The sequence below is a fragment of the Saccopteryx leptura genome, chromosome X (assembly GCF_036850995.1).
Source record: "Saccopteryx leptura isolate mSacLep1 chromosome X, mSacLep1_pri_phased_curated, whole genome shotgun sequence".
Lineage (NCBI taxonomy): Eukaryota > Metazoa > Chordata > Mammalia > Chiroptera > Emballonuridae > Saccopteryx > Saccopteryx leptura.
The window spans coordinates 25,520,782-25,541,465 of record NC_089516.1 but is presented as its reverse complement, the minus strand read 5'-3'; the positions used below and the strand labels follow the sequence as shown (position 1 = coordinate 25,541,465).

General features: G+C 38.7%; 1 protein-coding gene and 1 non-coding gene across 7 annotated transcripts in view; both read left to right on the top strand.

Moving 5' to 3' along the window:
- Window positions 1-20,684, top strand: part of DMD (dystrophin) — a 1,890,745-nt gene that overhangs the window by 91,818 nt on the left and 1,778,243 nt on the right. The gene's annotated exons all lie outside the window — the stretch shown is intronic.
- On the top strand, window positions 13,920-14,023 carry LOC136386604 (U6 spliceosomal RNA). Its single transcript, XR_010747973.1, has one exon. It is a non-coding gene; the product is annotated as a U6 spliceosomal RNA (small nuclear RNA).

The following is a 20,684-nucleotide window of genomic DNA, read 5'->3' as shown; positions in this document are numbered from 1 at the left end:
TTATATATGGGACAAAAATACATGATATCTTAGAAACATTAATTAAGAGTAAGATATAACATATCTTATAGGAATTGCAAACATTCTAGTGGTAAACTTTGGCAGTGAATGTGTCATAATATATTTTGGAATCATAGTACACATATAAACATACAGATACTTACATAGATATATCCTGAGTCTGAAGTATTATAGATATAATGAGATCTTAAATGAAAATGATTTATTGATAGCTGTTATATAGATAGATGATACGTGGATAGATAGATAGATAGATAGATAGATAGATAGATAGATAGATAGAGCACTCAGCAGAGGGAATCCCATTTCAGGCCATACTGTCCAATCTAGTATATTGGATTTCCCAGAACAAGGATGCATATTAGGGACTTCATCAGGAACAGAGAAAACCCTCCTGTTAACTGCCATTGCAGAATTAAGAAAATAATTTAGAGTATAAACTAAGTATTAAGATTTTATTCTTTATTTGATTTATTGTTACATAAATGCAACCAAACAACAACTGTTCATTAAACACATCTCTGTCTAAAGCCGTGATGGCGAACCTTTTTATAAAAAATGCCCACTTTTGCAGTGCTGGTCAACCTGGTCCCTCCAGCCCACGAGTGGGCGTTCCAGCTTTCATGGTGGGCAGTAGTGGACCAACCAAACGGCACCGTGATTAGGCCACCATGAAACCTGGAACGCCCACTAGTGGGAGGGAGCAACCTGGTTGACCAGCACTGCAAAAGTGGGCATTTTTTATAAAAATGTTCGTCATCACTGATCTAAAGCATTGTATTTCCTGTTGCATTATCTATAGACTACAGTGAAGTTAATTTGATGTTTACTGGAGTTTTCTAATCCTAAGAACAGGGTTCTGATTTTGATAGTTTTTTCAAACTACTTGAAGATGGTAACGATCATGCTAGAAATCAACATAAGACAAAATGCATTTTTATTGAAATTATATTGTAAAACTTATGCTTTTATGATTAGAAAAATACTTGAATGATTATTGATGTAAACTATAAGAAGAAGTTACTATTTTTAATTCACCATTATGAAGATCTAGAATACGCTGATTATATGACCTAAAATTATTAATTTGTGCTATGGAAACCCATTGTGTCTTGAGCCTCATTTAATGACTGTCTAGAAATGACATTTTAAATGTCTTGGGCTATGTGGGCTACATAGTTTACCTAAATAACTTTATCAGAGTTTGTACATTTTATGAGACAATATATTTCACATTGTTTTGATAAATTGTTTTAGAATAAAATTCAGTTTAACATGTTTTCCTATTAACTAAATTGTACATGAATTATGATAACCACTCCCCTATGTAAAGACCCAGCCAAAATACAAATGGTCAATAACCATTTTGTGTGAAATGGTTGTATAAAAAAAGCATAGTTTTGCCTGGCCAGGTGGTGACGCCGTGGATAAAGCGTCAGACTGGAACACAGAGGACCCAGGTTAAAAACCCCAAGGTCACTGGCTCAGCGCTGGCTCATCTGGCTTGAGCGTGGGATCACCAGCTTGAATGCAGGGTCACCAGCTTGAGTGTGGAATCATAGACATGACCCCATGATCGCTGGTTGAGCCCAAAGGTCACTAGCTTGAGCACTTGTCACTCGCTCTGTTGTAGCCTCCCAGTCAAGGCACATATGAGAAAGCAATTAATGAACAACTAAGGAGCTGCAATGAAGACTTGATGCTTCTCATCTCTCTCCTTTCCTGTCTTTCTGTCCCTATCTGTCCTTCTCTCTCTTTCTGTCTCTGACACACACACACAAAAAGCATACTTTGGTGGGCTACTCTAGGCTTGCGTATTTCTTCATAAATAAACTTTAGGAAAGGGACAGGAACCTAACAGAAATGTACTTGAAGTATTTCAGCTCTCCTGGCCTTGTAAATTATGTAAATTATGTTCACTTTGCCCACTGTATTAACCTCATTTAGTTTCTGCAGGAAAAATATTTTTCTATTAAAATCACAGTTCTTAATTGTATATTTATTTATTTATTCATCTGATTGAGAGAGAAAGAGGTTGAGAGAGGAAGGGACAGACAGGGATAGACAGGAATGGAGGGAGAGATGAGAAGCATGGACTCTCATAGTTACGGCACTTCAGTTGTTCATTGATTGCTTTATCATTACATGTCTTGACTGGGGGGATCTAGCTAAGCCAGTGACCCCTTGCTCAAGCCAGCAACCCTGGGGTCATTCTGTGATTCCACAGTCAAGGTGGCGCCCCCGTGTTCAAGCTGGTGAGTCCACACTCAAGCAGGATGAGCCCGTGCTTAAGCCAGTGACCTCGGGGTTTCAAACTGGGGTCCTCAGCATCTTAGGTCAATGCTCTGTCTACTGTGCCACCACCTGTTTAGGCTTTATGGTTTATTTATAGTTTTTAATTTGATAAATATTATATTTTTAAGGAACTTCTTCAAGAACTAAAATATTGCATCATTTAAAACATGCATTAAGTATGACTTGTCAAGTGTTGAATCTAATTCTTTTGACTCCAAATATAGTAATATATGCTAATTCTTTTAATTTACATCTATAAAATAAATTCGATACAGATAAGTATAACCAGTTTTAAGAAAGTTTTCTATAATTTATATACATGAGTGTTGATAATTGTAAAAATTGTTCTCTCTGTTTGCCTGTTCAACATCATGTTTTGACACAGTGAATTTAGGACTCAAGTCATTTGTAGAAAGGCACAGAAAATCCATACGAGGATTCACTATGCAAATGGAACATTTCCACAGAGAATAAATTGCTGATTTAGATGTGAGCTATGAAAAAATTACCGGAAAAGCGAATGAAAGTGACTCACATTATGTGACAAAAGAGCTGGATGTCTCTGAGACCATTAACATTTTTTCCCTACAAGTATTTAATGAGTGAGAATTGCATCTGGCTTGGTAGTAGACACTGAAAATGCATTGTCTTCTAAAAATTGATATTTTTCCCCTTCTACCCAAAAGAAAGAAAATAGAAAAAGTAGTAATAATAAAGGAACTTGGTAGACAAACACTGTTCTGTATGGTTTGATTTGACTCGTATAATAGGTATGATGACTATTGAGTTGCTTATTCAGACATAAAATGTCAAAGTAATGCTAATGACTTTATCATCTTGTTTCAATACTTTCCTTATAAATCATCATATATTGATATTTTATTTACTTAATATGTATAATTTACTGGCCTTTAATATTTATTTTTTATTTTTATTTTTTAACTGAGAAGAGTGATACAGGGAGACAGACTCCTGCATGCGTCCCAGCTGAAATCCACCTAGCAACCCCTGTCTTGGGCTGATGCTTGAATCAACTGAGCTGTCCTCAGCTCTTGGGGCTGATCTTGGACCAACCAACTGAGCCACTGGCTGCAGGAGGGGAAGAGAGAGGGAAGGAGGAGAGGGGGAGGGGTGGGGGAGAGATGGGAGCATCTCATGTGTGCCCTGATCAGGGATCAAACCCGGGACATCTGTATGCTGGGCTGACACTTTATCCACTGAGCTAATTGTTCAGGGCTAATATTTATTTATTTTTTAAAATTAATTAGTTAATTTATTTAGACAATTAAATTTAACAGGGTGACATTAGTCAATCAGAGTACGTAGATTTAGAGAAAAAATCTCCACATCATTTGGACAGTCAGTTACGCTGTATAACCATCACCCAAAGTCAGATCATCCTCTGTCAGCCTATATTTTGTTTCTCTTTAAGCCTCTCCTCTTCCCCCCAGCACCTTCCCTCTCCTCTGTTCCCCTCCCCCTGGTAAGCACTACACTTTTATCTATGTCCACGAGTCTCATTTTTGTGTCCCACCTATGTATGGAATCATACAGTTCTCTGCTTTTTCTCATTTACTTATTTCACTCAGTATAATGTTAATCAAGGTCCATCCATGTTGTTGTAAATGATACTATGTCAGCATGTCTTATGGCTGAGTAGTATTCCATAGTATATATGTACCACATCTTCTTTATCCAGTCATCTGTTGAAGGGCATTTTGGTTGTTTCCATGTCTTGGCCACCATGAACAATGCTGTGATGAACATGGGGCTGCATGTGTCTTTTAAAAATTATTATTAATTTATTTTTACAGGGACAGAGAGAGTCAGAGAGGGATAGATAGGGACAGACAGACAGAAACAGTGAGAGATGAGAAGCATCAATCATCAGTTTTTCATTGCAACACCTTAGTTGTTCATTGATTGCTTTCTCATATGTGCCTTGACCGCGGGCCTTCAGCAGACCAAGTAACTCCTTGCTTGAGCCAGCGACCTTGGGTCCAAGCTGGTGAGCCTTGCTCAAGCCAGGTGAGCCAACGCTCAAGCTGGCGACCTCGGGGTCTCGAACCTGGGTCCTTTTGCATCCTAGTCCGACACTCTATCCACTGCGCCACCGTCTGGTCAGGCTGCATGTGTCTTTACATACCAATGTTTTCGAGTTTTGGGGATATATACCCAGTAGAGGGATTGCTGGGTCATAAGGTAGTTCTATTTTCAGTTTTTTTGAGGAACCACCATACTTTCTTCCATAATGGTTGCACTAATTTACATCCCCACCAACAGTGGATGAGGGTTCCTTTTTCTCCACAGTCTCTCCAGCACTTGTTATGACCTGTCTTGATGATAATAGCTAAGCTAACAGGTGTGAGGTGATATCTCGTTGTAGTTTTGATTTGCATTTCTCTAATAGCTAGTAAAGATGAGCATTTTTTCATATATCTGTTGGCCATTTGTATTTCTTCCTGGGAGAAGTGTCTGTTCATGTCCTCTTCCCATTTTTTTATTGGATTGATTGCTTGTTTGTTGCTGAGTTTTGTGAGTTCTTTGTATATTTTGGATGTTAGAGCTAATATTTAAATGTACAAAACTTACAGAAACTTACACTGTAGGATTTCCCATATTAGCAATAATTTATTTCATGTACACTCTACACCAGGGGTCCCCAAACTACGGCCCACCGGCCGCATGCGGCCCCCTGAGGCCATTTATCTGCCCCGCCGCACTTCCGGAAGGAGCACCTCTTTCATTGGTGGTCAGTGAGAGGCCCATAGTTCCCATTGAAATACTGTTCAGTTTGTTGATTTAAATTTACTTGTTCTTTATTTTAAATATTGTATTTGTTCCCATTTTGTTTTTTTACTTTAAAATAAGATATGTGCAGTGTGCATAGGGATTTGTTCATAGTTTTTTTTATAGTCCGGCCCTCCAACGGTCTGAGGGACAGTGAACTGGCCCCCTGTGTAAAAAGTTTGGGGACCCCTGCTCTACACTGTAAAGTTAATGGTTGTCTTGTCCATTATTTATCTTTGCAACCAGTGCCAGAGACTGGCATTCAGTAGGTTCCAATTCGTTATTGATGAATTCTCTTTAAGGAAAACATCAATTTGATAATCACAATGTAGCTAAGATACTATTTTTTACAATTGTTTTAAGAAGAATCTCAGGTCCCTAAAAATTAATTTTTTATGTCCTCACTTTGCATGTGGGCATGTGTGTAAGTGTGTATGTAAACTTGAATTTCAAGGTAGTATAAGATAGATTCCACCTGGCTATAAGTTCAGAGGTTCGATGGTGTCATTATGTATTGAGCTCTTGTGTGTCTTCTGTGTGTGTGTGTGTGTGTGTGTGTGTGTGTGTGTGTGTGTGTGTGTGAGTGTGAAAGAGATAGAGACAGAGAGAGGGACAGATAGGGAAAGACAGACAGGAAGGGAGAGAGATGAGAAACATCAGTTCTTCATTGTGGCACCTTAGTTGTTTCTTGATTAGTTTTTTACATGTGCCTTGACTGGGGGGCTACAGCAGACCGAATAACCCCTTGCTCAAGCCAGCGACCTTGGGTCCAAGCTGGTGAGCCTTGCTCAAACCAGATGAGCCCGAGCTCAAGCTGGTGACCTCGGGCTTTCGAACCCGGGTCCTCTGTGTCGCAGTCCGACGCGCTATCCACTGCGCCAATGCCTGGTTAAGCCAGCTCTTGTGGTTTTCATGGAAATAGTTGCACAACATCTTACAATTGATGGATTGGTAACATTTATTCAGTTAAATAAATGAAAAGAAATAGGACTAGGGCATCCTGGTAGTGAAAATAGCTTAAATAAAAGCACAAATGTAAGCTCATATGTAATATGCTCAAAGCATATTACAAAAGCATAACCCAAAAGGTTAATTTCTGCCAAAATAAAATTTAGTTTCCATTACTCTACTTTAATATTTGGAGGCAAATACATTTCCATAATTAATTTAGACTTTCCAACACTTGGGTTTCTTTTTTCTTTTAATTTATTGAGTACAAAGATCTAGAATTATAGTTATTTAACTCTCAATCCTTGGCAATTCATGTACTTTTTATTTAATTTTAATTTTTTTGTATTTTTCTGAAGTAAGAAGCGGGGAGGCAGACAGATTTCTGCATGCACCCAACCAGGATCCACCCAGCATGCCCATTAGAAGGCAATGCTCTGCCCATCTGAGGCTTTGTTCTGTTGTGGCTGGACCCATTCTAGTGCCTGAGACGGAGGCCATGGAGCCATTTTCAGCACCTGGACCAACTTTGCTCCAGTGGAGCCTTGGCTGTGGGAGTGGAAGAGAAAGAGAGAAAGAAGAGGGGGAAGGGTGGAGAAGCAGATGGTCATTTCTCTTGTGTGCCGTGGCCAAGAATCGAACCTGGGACTTCCACATACCGGGCCGACGCTCTACTGCTGAGCCAACCGGCCAGGGCAATTTCTGTACTTTTTGCTGAAAATTTCATCTACTTCATTTTTTCTCACACAGCACTCACACTGAGAGAATAACAAATTTATAATGAGAAATTGAAAAAGAATCTCAGAGCTTAGGGCTAATTTGCATTTGGTTCATATAAGCCTCTAGAAGTGTCTTATATGACACTTTCTTATATGACATTTTCTATTTTAAGGTATTTTCTTTACTCAAACATGCCCAACCTACTCTAATTTAATTATTTTTAATTCATAGGAATATGGGAATGCCAACTGTGGAAGTAATTTCAGGGTCATTGCTATGGCAGTCACGACAGAGGAATCATGGGGAATCACTATTTCCTGCTATGTCCAGTTATATTTAGGGATTATAAATTAGCTTTTCTTCTACCTTCTCTAATTGACTAGTTTTGTAGGTAAATGAATCCAATTATTATTCTACCAGGGTTATAACCTCCTTCCCCATCTAAAGAGGCATTGATTAGAGATTAATTCTGTTTAAATGAAACACTTTAAATGTGGAAAGTTATTAACCATTTACATTTTAGTCTAAATTAGAATAAAACTATATTTAGCTAGAGAAATTCTTGCTAAGAGCGAAATTTTATTCAGATTTGCCATGAATTTTAAAGAATTAAGGCAAGGATCTTAAAGAAATGAAATTCAAAGCTTTTAATTGATAAATTTATGTAGAAGAATAACATTAATTATGAGGTTAAAAACAGAGTGTGAATAGTAAACAAATAACATTTAATCTTTGTTCTTCCTTTTCTTGAAGAAGGTCTGGAAACCATATCTGGTCAGTCCTACGAGTAAAACCAGAAATAATATAACCAGAGGCATTTGTGAAAATTTATAGCTAAGTTCTAAGAAAAAATACTTGTTAATTCAGGGATAGAGGGAAACTTCCTTATCTTGACTTGCTAGGAAAATTCTTATTAAAATAAGAAGCAATTCAAGGGTACTCCTCATTGGTGTTATTGTTAAATATTGTTTGGGAGAAGTTAGAGCATACTATCTGACAGTAAAAAGGAAATACAAGGTATATTTGTTGGTAAAGAAGGACTAAAGTATCATTTGAAATAAATGTTTTTCTCTTTATTTAAAAGGACATTAACAGCAAATATAAAGAAGTTGTGAAAAATCCTATTCAGAATATCTACGAATTTGTAGATTTCCCAGAAGCAATTACAGAGAAAAATGTAAAGATTGTTTGGAGAAAGTTTAAATGAATTATAGGTATAAAAATAAAGACATGAGGAAAGGAAGGACATATATGATAAAAATGCTAGTTTTCTCTAAGTTAATCTGTACATTCAAGATAATTGTAATCAAGATATAGTACCACACTTATGGATGTATATCTATATGTCTATCTATGTATTTATGTATGTATGTTTCTATCTATCATTTTAGAAGGTATAACAGAATCCCAGCAAGAAATAGAATTCACCATAGATAGATGAAGAGAATTTTCTATAGCGATTCCTTACAGAGGTATAACATATTAACAAAGAGGTGACAGTGAGTCACCGAGACGGGCAACAGTAGGAAGCCTTACTACCTCTGAGGCTTAAGCGGTAAGGGAACAAACAGGACGAATGGAGCTTAATGGAGTCCAGGGAGAGCTGTAGCCCTGGAGGAAGAACCACACATTGGGAAATGTAGTTTTTGGAAGAAACCAGCTACTGTAAGAGGGAGCTCTGAAACAGAGAAATTGTGGAGGAAAAATTTCCCCAGCCATCCCTTTCCCTGTCTTTGCATCGCCAGCTGTTCCTTTCCATTGGCATAATGCAACTGGAATCCAGCCAACAAGTGGTCCTAGGGAGTGCAGTGCAAAAGGGTCAGTAACCCAGGGGACAAGTAGCGAGGGGCGGAGATGGATGGGGTGAACGCACACAAAAGACATCACACAAAAGGGAGAAGAGATGCAGCTGTCACCAGAATTCTAAACTAAGTATAAATGTAAATGCATGATGATAGTTAAGAAATTACTTTGAAATGATGACTTCCTTTCAAAATTATCCTGACCCAGCGTGATGTGCTAGAGAGAAATCATTTTATGATATAGAATAGATATTTTGAGAAAAGCTTCTTTTATTTAGGTAAATTTAATATTTAAGGGTGGCATTTCATATCTGTAAAGAAAAGATCAATTAGCCAGTAAATTAAATTAAAATCTTTGATATTGTTTGGAAAGAAAAATGTAATGATAACCTCATTCCACAACAAATACTAAAAGAATTTTCAGATAATGATTTAATATGAACGAATAAAACCTTAAAATATGTATATTAAAATATAGAGGAACATTTCATTAATATTCAGTTGCCATAAAACTCAGAAGCTGTAAAATAAAATTGACAGATTTAACAACACAAAGAAGTAAAATATATATTTTCTCTGACGAAAGACTCTTCAAAAGTAACAGAACATAGAACTGGGCAATCATACTGACAGTAGAAAACGAATGACCTCACTGATAATTACAGAAATGCAGAGTGCCATATCCTGTGATGATGAGTGGTCATGGAAAGAGACCCTGTGTTTCCTTGGGTGGAAGAACCGCTTGGAAAGTTTTAAATAGGAAATTTGGTGTTATTGTTCAAACCATGGAATAGTATGTGTCTTTGACCCTGAGATTTCACATTTAGGAATTAGAGCTACAGGAATACTCATACATATCTAAGACAAATATATAAGGATGATCTTTGCAGCATTGTTTACATTACTTCCAGTATTAGTCCATACTCTAGAATGCTAGGCAGGTCTATCATTACCATTGGACTGTAGGCTCCATACAATCAGACTCCAGGTTTGTGTTTTAACTGTTGCTCACTATTATAACAGTAGTGCCTAGCATAATCCTTGACTTATGATAGGTACCCAGTAACTGGTTGCAAAGTAAAGAAATGGATGCATTAAAGTCTACATTATTGAAATAATTTTAGAGTCCAAATTATATGTATATATGTACATACATATATATTTTAAGCTGAATTTTGCTGAAAACTTAGAGTTTGATGGTCATTTTTCTAAGTACTTACCTTATCATAATTCTTTCAAAAGACTTGACCATGTTTTGTAGGTGAAGGCATGGAGACATGAAGAAATTAAGTTCCTTGTTCAAAATTATATAGAGCTAATGAGTTCTAGAATAGGGCTCTGAATATATACTACTTGGGTACTTCCTGTGAAAGTATATAGGATGTGAGTATATAGGTATTGTGTATGTAGTTCGATCTCATTATATAGACAGGCAGATGAATAGATAACTGAATGGCTAAATGGACAGATTGATAGAGGGATGAATGAATGGATGAATAGACAGCTAGATAACAGAGCTTCTAAGAAGTATGTATTATCTCTAGATGACAGGACTGGAGTGTTGTAAGATGTAAGTTATTTTCATTATTTACTTTATATACTTCTGTACTATTTTAATTTTCCACTACCATAAGCATGGATTTCTTTTGTAATAAAAATGTTTACTGGTGAAGGATTAAATCCGAACTCCTAAGAAGAAAATCAGGGAGAACCAAAAGATTTTAATTCTTGGAGCCGAGAACATTAGTCTGACCTGTTTCCTCTGAGGGCAGGCTTCCTATTCAAAGGACAAGCTCCCCTTCATGGTAAGAGTTGAAGTGGGGCCCATTTGGTCAATCTAAGACCAGAGACTGAATAGGCTCTAAAGTTGGGTAATGAGACAGGCTTTGCAGGATATGATAATTGAGCTCAGTAAACTGAGCTTACATCTTCAGGACAGCCAGGCCCATGTTTGTAGAATTTCACCTGAGGGAAAGATATTTGAGAAACGCAGAAATTTCAGAATAAAGAAGAACCCGAAGCTGTATCAAGAAGCTTAGCTAGTCCTGGCCGGTTGGCTCAGTGGTAGAGCGTCGGCCTGGCGTGCAGGAGTCCCAGGTTCGATTCCTGGCCAGGGCACACAGGAGAGGCACCCATCTGCTTCTCCACCCCTCCCCCTCTCCTTCCTCTCTGTCTCTCTCTTCCCCTCCCGCAGCCGAGGCTCCATTGGAGCAAAGTTGGCCCGAGCGCTGAGGATGGCTCCATGGCCTCTGCCTCAGGCTCTAGAATGGCCCTGGTTGCAACAGAGCAATGCCCCAGATGGGCAGAGCATCGCCCCCTGGTGGGCATGCCGGGTGGATCCCGGTCGGGCACATGCGGGAGTCTGTCTGACTGCCTCCCCGTTTCCAGCTTCAGAAAAATACACACACACACACACAAGAAAAAGAAGCTTAGCTATTATAATAGTATATTTATTTTGATTGATATCCAGTCATTGGGAGAAACAGAAAGAATTTTAAAATTACAAATGGGAAAAACAAACATCTAATGGAGAAAATAGAAGTAAGAAGTAAAGCCTTTCCCCCTCTCTGCCTCTTTGATGTTACTGATCTCTGGTCAAAACGGATCGCTTCTCAAATAAGACATTCACATTCACACACAGCAGTTATATAAGGGACCTTATTAATTGTTTATACATGTGTTTATCCTGCCTAATTTTTTTCTTTTTTTGTGACAGAGACAGAGAGAGAGTCAGAGAGAGGGACAGATAGGGACAGACAGACAGGAACGGAGAGAGATGAGAAGCATCAGTTCTTCATTGCGGCTCCTTTAGTTGTTCCTTGACTGCTTTCTCATATGTGCCTTGATGGGGGGGGCTAGAGCAGAGGAGTGACCCCTTGCTCAAGCCAGTGACCTTGGGCTTCAAGCCAGCGACCTTTAGGCTCAAGCTAGCAACCATGGTGTCATGTCTATGATCCCATGCTCAAGCCAATGACCCTGCGCTCAAGCCCGCGACCTCAGAGTTTTGAACTAGGGTCTTCCTCATCCCAGTCCTAGGCTCTATCCACTGCACCACCTCCTGATCAGTTCCTTTGTTTTTTAACAGAAACCCATTCTCATTTTCATATCTCATTTTAAATAACTGCTCTTAGAATTGTAATTATGCAGGAGGTTCCTAAAACCACTAGTCATAGTGTTAATGAGATGGCGAGCCTTTTGCTTGCTCAGCTCTTCCAGCCTTCCATGTATTCAGACACTTAGTACAAAAATTTCTGAGGAATCTCCTTCATCCAAGTCTTAAGAAGTTTCAAAGAGGACTTGAACAGATTTTTCTGTCGATATCAGTCATTTTTGGAACAGCTATTCTATGCAGAACACTGTGCTGTTTTGTAGAGTCTATGCCAAAGCTTAGAAACAATGAATAAAACATTAGTTTTCCTGTGCATGGAGTATGAGCTGAAGTATTTTCCATCTGAATTAAAAATGTACTTTGTCATGATCTCTTATAGGTTTCTTTATTAACTCGCTAATGCTCTTTCATTTAGAAATAAATGCTTCTTTCTCTACTACTGAAAAAAAAAATCGGAGCACTTGCTAAAGCTAGAGTTGTTATACAAATCAAGCCTTATTTTTGAGAGTGTGATCAAAGAAAAACTCCTGCGATACAATAGAAGTCATGGCTCAGTCTATTTGAACTTGCTCAATATCACAAAGGGATGGCAACTCAGGAGTCTCTTATTTTCTGGTGTAATCTATCATTTACTATTTATATGACCTTGTACAATATTCTTAGCTCGTAAGAGAGTGTTGAAGGGTAAATGGTAAAACATAATAGAATTCCTTGGATGTAATTGATGCTCGTTGACAGGTAATGGAATATTAAGCCAAACCTCTTTCACATAATTTTGGAGGGAGATACACACCGCTCGTTCCTCTTTGTTATAGTGTTCTCTTCCCCTCCATTCACTGGTCAGTTTTCATCATGAGTCTTTTTCTGTGTTCAGGTCACTGAAGTGCAGCTTTATTCTCTGCAGCCTTAATTATTTGTTCATTCATTTATTTACTCATTTAACAAATACAGAGTAGTAAAACAATTCAGAGGAGGTTCCTTCCCTGTGTAGCTTATAGTATTGCAGGGAGACAATAGGAAAGGAATAAATAAGTATAATACTAATTAATTTGTGACAAATAATATAAAGGAAATAAGGCGATGTGAAATAATGGAAAAGGGAGTTGGCTTCTTAACATAGGGTGATTAAGAAAGGCACGTCTGGAGAGATGCCATATAGGCTAAAACCTAGTGGAGAAGCATGAATCAAAAGTGGAAAAAGATGGGGAAAATGCCGCAGGTAAAGAGAATAGCAAGTGTAAAAACCAAGAGGTGCAAAAGGGCCTGTGTTATTTCAGATTAAAAAGCAAACAAACAGCCTGACCAGGCGGTGGCGCAGTGGATAGAATGTTGGATTGGGATGCAGAGGACCCAGATTTGAAACCCTGAGGTTATTATTTTTTTTTGAAGATTTTTTAAAATTGTTTTTTATTTATTTCTTCATTTTAGAGAAGAGAGAGAGAGAGAGAAGGGGGGAGGAGCAGGAAGCATCAACTCCCATATGTGCCTTGACCAGGCAAGCCCAGGGTTTTGAACCAGTGACCTCAGCATTCCAGGTCGACACTTGATCCACTGCGCCACCACAGGTCAAGCAAACCCTGAGGTTATTGACTTGACATGAGCTCATCAGGCTTGAGAGGAGGCTCACCAGTTTGAACAAGGGGTTGCTGGCTTGAAGCCCAAGTTGCTGGCTTTAGCTAATGTCGCTGGCTTGAGCAAGGGGTCACTTGCTCTGCGGCAGCCCCCCAGTCAAGGCCCATATGAGAAAGCAATCAGTGAACAACTGTGGAGCTGCAACGAAGAATTGATGCTTCTCATCTCTCTCCTTTCCTGTCTGTCCCTCTCTGGCCTTCTCTCTGACTCTCTCTCTGTCTTTGTCAAAAAACAAACAAATGAACAAACAAACAAATAAGGCCAATCTTATCTGAAAGGTAGTGGGCCATAAAGAGATAGGCAGTTAGCGTGCCATAGCTCAGTGTGCAGGATTGGGTCATATAGTATCTTAGGGAATGGAAGAAGTTTGGAATTACTCTAATAAATGAGAAACTTTTGAGGGGTTTTAAGTAGGAGAGCATTACAATTTAATTTGTGTTAAAAAGATAATTCTAGCTGTTGAATACAGAATGGATTGAAAGTGAATGGAATGGTCCCGGAACACAAGGATCATGTTTTGGGAAAAGTAGTAATGGTGAACGTGAAGATAAGTGGATGCATGCATTTCTTTAGAGGCAGAAAAGACAGGGCTTGTTAATGGATCGCTTCGGCAGCACATAAACTCTGATCCGAAGGATACACAGAAGATTTAGCATGGCCCCTGCTCAAGGATGACGCACAGATTTGTGAAGCGCTCCATCTTTTTATAAGTAATTTAAAATTTAGAATATAAAAAAATCCAATCATTAGAGTCCAAAAAAGAAAAAAAAGAGGGGATGCAGAAAAAAGGGAAATCAAGGTCAGTTCCTAAGTTTCCAGCCTGACACAATGCAAGAAAGTTGTTACTACGTTCGAAGATGGTGACTAATGGGGAGACTGATGGTTTTGAAGGGAACTGAGCCTCATTTTTTTACAGAACAAATTTGAGGTATCTCCTGAGGGGAGAGGTCTCAGCTGGAGACAGGTATTTGGGAATCATTAGAATATAGGCAATATTGAAGAGAAGGAGAGGAAGAGTGAGGGAACAGTGGGTGACATCACTAGGGAAGAATGAGTGTAGCTAGAGAAAACCCAGATCCAACCTAAGTCTTTTCACAATGTCCCTGTGCTCCAGGACGATGCCACCAGTTGAGCTATCCGGCCAGGGCTTTCCAAAACTGCATATCCTTTAAATAGTCTGAGACAAAAAGGGAGCCTGAGAATGTGGCGAGATAGGTATAAAACCTGAAAACTATAGTGTCCAAAAATGTAAGAAAAATAAAGAATGAAAAAGCGCTACTGGGTGCTACAGAGGAAGATGGAAATAGTAGGAGAAACATTCATTAGGCTTGGCAACATTGTAGCTGTTAATGGAGTAGAGAGGCGGAAGCCGGTTCTCCAGTCCAGTATTACCCAGAGAAGCCTTCTGAGCTCATCCTCTTTCCAAGATTGACCGCACCGGTTCCCTACTCGTTTTATTGTTCTCTATAGCATATGGAATCTGAGAACCAGGAGATTGGTTTTTAGTTATTGTCTATGTTTCAACCAAAATCTAAACTCTGTGAAGGCCGGGGCATTGCTTTGTCCAGTGCTGTTATTCCCAGCGTCTGGAACAGTGCCTGGCACACACTGACACTAAGGAAAGGGGTTGAATAAAAAGAGCAGGGGGTAGGAGAGGAGGTACAGCTGAAATATTGGAGATGTTTCATTGTGAAGGGGAATGAAGAAATGGAAAAGGATGGAAAAGCAAGGGAGCAACGTTCTTAATAGGTGCCGTGGTGTGCTGGAGCGAGATCATACAGATTTATGGGAGCAGATCGTTAAATATTCAGGAACTATGTCAACATGTTGTCAAACTATTTGGTAACTTGAAATCACCCGTGTTCAGAGGATTTACACCATGCGAATTGGCAAACACTATACATTAGGGATTTTGTGGCTGTTCTGCTTGTTTCTTTGTTTTCTGTTTTTCTTTTGGAGAACAGTTTTGACCAGCATACTGAAGGGGAGGATCCTGTATCATCAAGGTTCTTTGGGCTGGTATAATACTCAGATAGACATGAGATAGTGATAAGAGGAAGTGACCCAATATTACTATATACATATGTATGTGAACCCCACATACAGGAGAGAGTCAGAAACAAAACGGTAAAATGAGGTCTACACCATATTCTGAGCTAAGTACGAGGGCAGGCACTTTGGGGCTTCAGAGGGGACTTTCCATGTCCTTTTATTTTTTATTATTTTAATTATTAAATTTTTAAAATTGCAGTTGACATTCTGTATTATTCTGTATGAGTTTCAGATGTACAGCATAGTGGATGGACAGTCATGCACTTTGCATAGTAGTCTCCCCTTATATTTCCGGTCCCCACTGGGGCCCATACACAGTTATTACAGTGTTACTGACCGCATTCCCTGGGCTGCACTGTACATCCCGTGACTGTTCTGTAACTCCCAATCTGTGCTTCTCAGTCCCTTCACCTTCTCACCCTACCCCAACCCGCATCACCTCCGTCAACCATCAGTTTGTGCTCTGTAACTAGGAGTCTCTTTTTATTTTATTTTGTTGTTTATATTTCACATATAAGTGAAATCATATGGTATTTGTCTTTTTCTGTCTGACTTAAACATGTTTTTTTTCTCCACCTTATGCCTCCATTCATGAAATATTTTACAACACACACAAATGCATCAAATTCTCTTACTGAAAGTACCCTCTTTTCTTATGTAGTATGTGAAGTTTCTCTGCAAATTAACCACTTGAGTTATGTTCTGTGCCTTTCAACATCATTGATTATGTTCTCTTGTATTGAAAGTTACTCTAACCAGTGTCTTAATATTTGCTTCTTATATGATTAATGATGCTCATTCCCTTTTGACTTGTACCTTTCTCCATCATTCGATTATTTTCACTTTTGCAAAGTTCTAATTTGTATCTCTCATATTAAAAGTTATTTATCATCCATTTGTGTGTATAATTGAGAACCCCCCATGACGTTGGTGGAAGCTACAAACCCCAAACTCATATTCAGATTAAATGTTAATCCAGTAGTACCGTCAGAAGGAGCATGTGTCTCTGTCCGGTTGAAGAGTGCAGTAAAGCTTGCCTCTTGTTTTGTGTTTCATCAGTGTGCTTCTACTGGGGCTTAGAAATTGCACTTCGAAACTAAGATGCTGTTTGGTCAGTGTGTCCAGTTTTTATCTAGAATTTTGCAAAACTGGGGATTCCTTCAAGAGAAGCCTTTCGCCACCAGTTATCTTGCAGTTTGTGACGTGTGTTTGTGGTGGTGTTTGGTTACGCACTTCTCCCCTTCTTCTGCTGTTGCAAATGGTACCTGGTGCTGCCCCATCCATCATCTCTGACAGGATGCTGACATCGCTCTCCCATAATAAATGTTCTGTTTAGAAATGTTTATTTATGAGTGTCTGAGAGACTTACCTCCGGGCTGTTTTCCTTCAGGCTGGTCCCACAGTCTCCCAGGTTCTGCCCTAGTAGTTAGGAGATGGAGCCATTCTAATTCCCGACTGATGCTTTCCCTAGTGAGTTGGGGTCATCTCTTAAACCTCTCTTAACCCTCAGATATTTGATGAATGTGTAAATGTTGGCAAACTCACAAATCATTATTAGGTGCCAATTTCAAACAGTCATGACAAATTATAGATGATATGTATTGAGCATTTTGTTTTGTATTTATCTTCCCTCTCAAGCAGCATCACTAGCTATTTGTGTGATGTTAAAATGACTCATTTTACAGATTACAACTGGGACGTAGGGAAATTAATTTTACCACAATCTCTTACCTATAAAGGGCAGAGCCATGATTTGCTCAAGTTATGTTTGATTCAGCAGGCTAAGCTCTTTGATATGGAGTGAGTACATTTTGATAATTGTTGTTATAAAAATGATTGCTCTTAGATACAATTTCTGCCTTAAGCTCTTTTCATTGAGAGAGTTGCTCTGGGACAGACCTTTCCCCATCAGGAATATTTCCAAATCCCGAAGCACCAGCAAATTAGTAAATTATGGTACACCATAATTAACCAATGAAACTGGTGTCAAATGAAATGAACATCTCCATTCTGACATCATTGTTTATCAGCTATCATTGCTAACCCTGTAGAGAATGAGCGGGTAGAAGTAGAATGTTTTGTGTTAGTAAAACGAATACTGCATTTACTTAGGAAGCTTACTGCACTTATTCTAGCAGTAGGATGGAAAAGAAGTCAATTTGGTTAGCTCAAAAGCAAAACGCAAAAACAGCAGGTGACAATTAAGGAAGCAGAGTTAAATGTCACTGAGCCAAAGTACTTCTCTCTCAAATGGCAACTCCAATAGTCCTTCCCACAATGGGCATGTAGAGCGAATTGTCAGACAGTGCAAATGTTTTCCTATCAAAAAGCTCCCACACTGCCTGACTGACTTGTATTTGTTAGGTCAAGCTGGCTCCTATTCTCCTGGTTGTTGAGGACATGCGCTGAAATGTTGTTCTGAGGGTTTAAATGGTCAGAGATGTTTTTGAAAATAAATTTTAATGGGGTACAAATTCAATGAGTAGCTGGAAAAGAGAATTTTGGAAATCAGTTGCATTTTGGAATTGAAAATTTTAAGACAGAACACTTCACTCTGGTGAGCTGCACACAGAAGACATTTGATGCTTGGTTTAAAAAAACTTGTAATTTCTTTGACACTTGTAAAGTTAGGATTAGTGGAGAATTTCCGTTTAATTGACTTTTACCCACAGGCTTCTGTGCATTTGTTCTCAAGCACTATGAGAATGTTTGGTATTGTCCCAGGTTGGTGGCTCAGTGGATAAAGTGTCAGTCCAGTATATGGACATCCTGGGTTCAGTTCCCAGTTAAGGCACACAGGAGAAATGACCATCTGCTTCTCCCCCTTCCCTCTCATCCTCCTCCCTCTCTTCTTTCTCTCCCTCATTCCCTCTCATAGCCAGTGGCTTGACTGGTTTGAGTGTGGCCCTGGACACTGAGGATAGCTTGCTTGGAGCATCTGCCTCAGGTACTAAAAATAGCTCAGTACTCCAGCATCGGCCACAGATGGGGTTGCTGGACGGGTCCCTGGGGTGCATGCAGAAGTCTGCCTTACTATCTCCCCTCCTCTCACCTAAAAAAAAAGAATGTTTAGTATTATCAGTAGAGTCCCCACACCTATTTAATTCCCCACAGCACCCCTCCCCAAAGTCTCCCAAAGATAATGCATTTGTGGAAGGAAATTTTTTATACAAGGAACCAGAAAGAACTAGATGATAGGGATAAATGGGCAAATGCTAAATTGAGGATTTTGAAATTATTTATTTGTAATTTTGTTTCTCCATTAGTTCCCTAAGAACAGATTTCTGGACTCATTTATTGATCTCTGGGCTCATTTATTGACCACTGTATCCTCAAAGACTAGAATACAGCCTGGCACAAAGTAGTAACTCAATAAATGTTTGTAACTGTGTTTTCAGTGTTTCCTATTGTCAGTTTAATACTTTTCAGTATCCATAACATCACCTTTATTTATTTATTGGCTTGAATATGTGGTATTGGTTTGCATACATACATATAGCATTGTTTGGTTAATAGCCAGAAAGTTGAACCTAGTTGCTACTATATTTGAAGTCTCCTTTTTTGTGTTTGTTTTTCTTTTTTCAGCCCTAGGTAAGCATCATGTATTTTGAACAGTCTTTTCTACTTGTATCAAGATGATGCAGTTTTATGTTATCTACATCAAGCACATATTGACTAGAATAATTGGATGTTTAAAAGATAAAATTGTTTAGTGTTTCTTATGGATAAATAAAAGCCCTTGTTTTGTATAATTAATTTTACAATAAAACTGAGTCATCTTTATAATACAAATTATTTTCATTAGTACATTTTATAGACCTTTAATGAGAAGCATTGTTACTAGACGATAAAAAGCAACTTAGATCGTGAGTGAAATGCTAAAATTATGGAATGACTTAATTAAGAAGCACTTAATTTTGTGAAGGCAGAACATGTCTTGTAGAATGTTAAAGAATTTAACTTGACAGAACCTGTGCAACTTACTTCTTACTAGAATGTATTATATCCAATGTGTACATTGACTTGTAAATGGAAAATACATATCTGTAGAATGTAGTGCTAGATGAAAAATATCAATATTTGAAATAATAATCTGGCACTGGCAGGTTGGCTCAGTGGTACAGCCTTGGCTCAGCGTATGGACATCCTGGGTTTGGTTCCCAGTCAGGGCACACAGGAGAAGCAACCATCTGCTTCTCCACACCTCCCCCTGTCCCTTCTCTCTCTCTTTGTTTTCCACTCCTTGCTTGGTTGGAGCAAGTTGGCCCCGGGCACTGAGGATGGTGCCATGACCTTGCCTCAGGTGCTAAAATAGCTTAGTTGCCTAGCAACAGAGCAATGGCTCCAGATGGGCAGAGCATTACCCCATAGAGGGCTTGCCAGGTGGATCCAAGCTGGGGCACATGCGGGAACCTGTCTCTCTACCTCCCCACTTCTCACTTAAGGAAAAAAAAAAAGAAAACGATCTAATACTTTAATGAATTAGTCCATTGCTATGATATTGTCTACAATTTGCAAACTCTAGTGCTTAGAGAGCCAATGACATTAAAACATAATTTTCTTATTTGTAAGCCTCAAATGATAACTCACTTTGCTTCCAACAATAAGATCTTTAGAATTTTATATCTCTATTTATTTTGGCAAAGATGAGTTTTTTTATTATATCTACATGCATTTGTTCACATTTTCATATTTAAGGCTATCTGACCGCGTCTGGTTTGTGAACACAAGTCTCTGCTTCCCAGTTCTCCTCCTGTTCTCCTTCTCTCCCCAACGGGAATTTAGTTACAGTGTTTTTATGGTTTTGTTCCTAATGCAGTACACATTCTGTGGGAAATGATTCAGATTTATTCTGCTCGTGGTTTCCACATGACTCTCTTTTTAATTTTTTAAACTAAAACCCTTACAAGGCTGACCGAACTGTCTGAGTGCACATTGATGCGTGTTATCTTTGAAATCCAGCTTCTTGCTGATTACACATGGTATGCATTGTAATCAGCCATTTCAATTCCTGCCTTTCTCCTGGCAGAAAGCTGACCTGAGGTTTCCAAGGTGGAGCCTCTTGTTTAGATTTTCCAGAGGTGTTTCAGGGCTGTGCTGGCAGCTGGTAATCAGACTTTCTGGACGTTGATTGCTCAAGATAAGAATGGTTTTATTGAAGGCACCAGTTTCCTAACAAACTCATTTGCATTGACTTTTTTCTTTTTCTGAAGGAATACTGCAGAAAACTTTGTATAACTTTATTTTATTGTTTCTTTTTTACCTTTACAGTTATTTTTATTATAATATAGACTATATTATCCAATTATAAATTA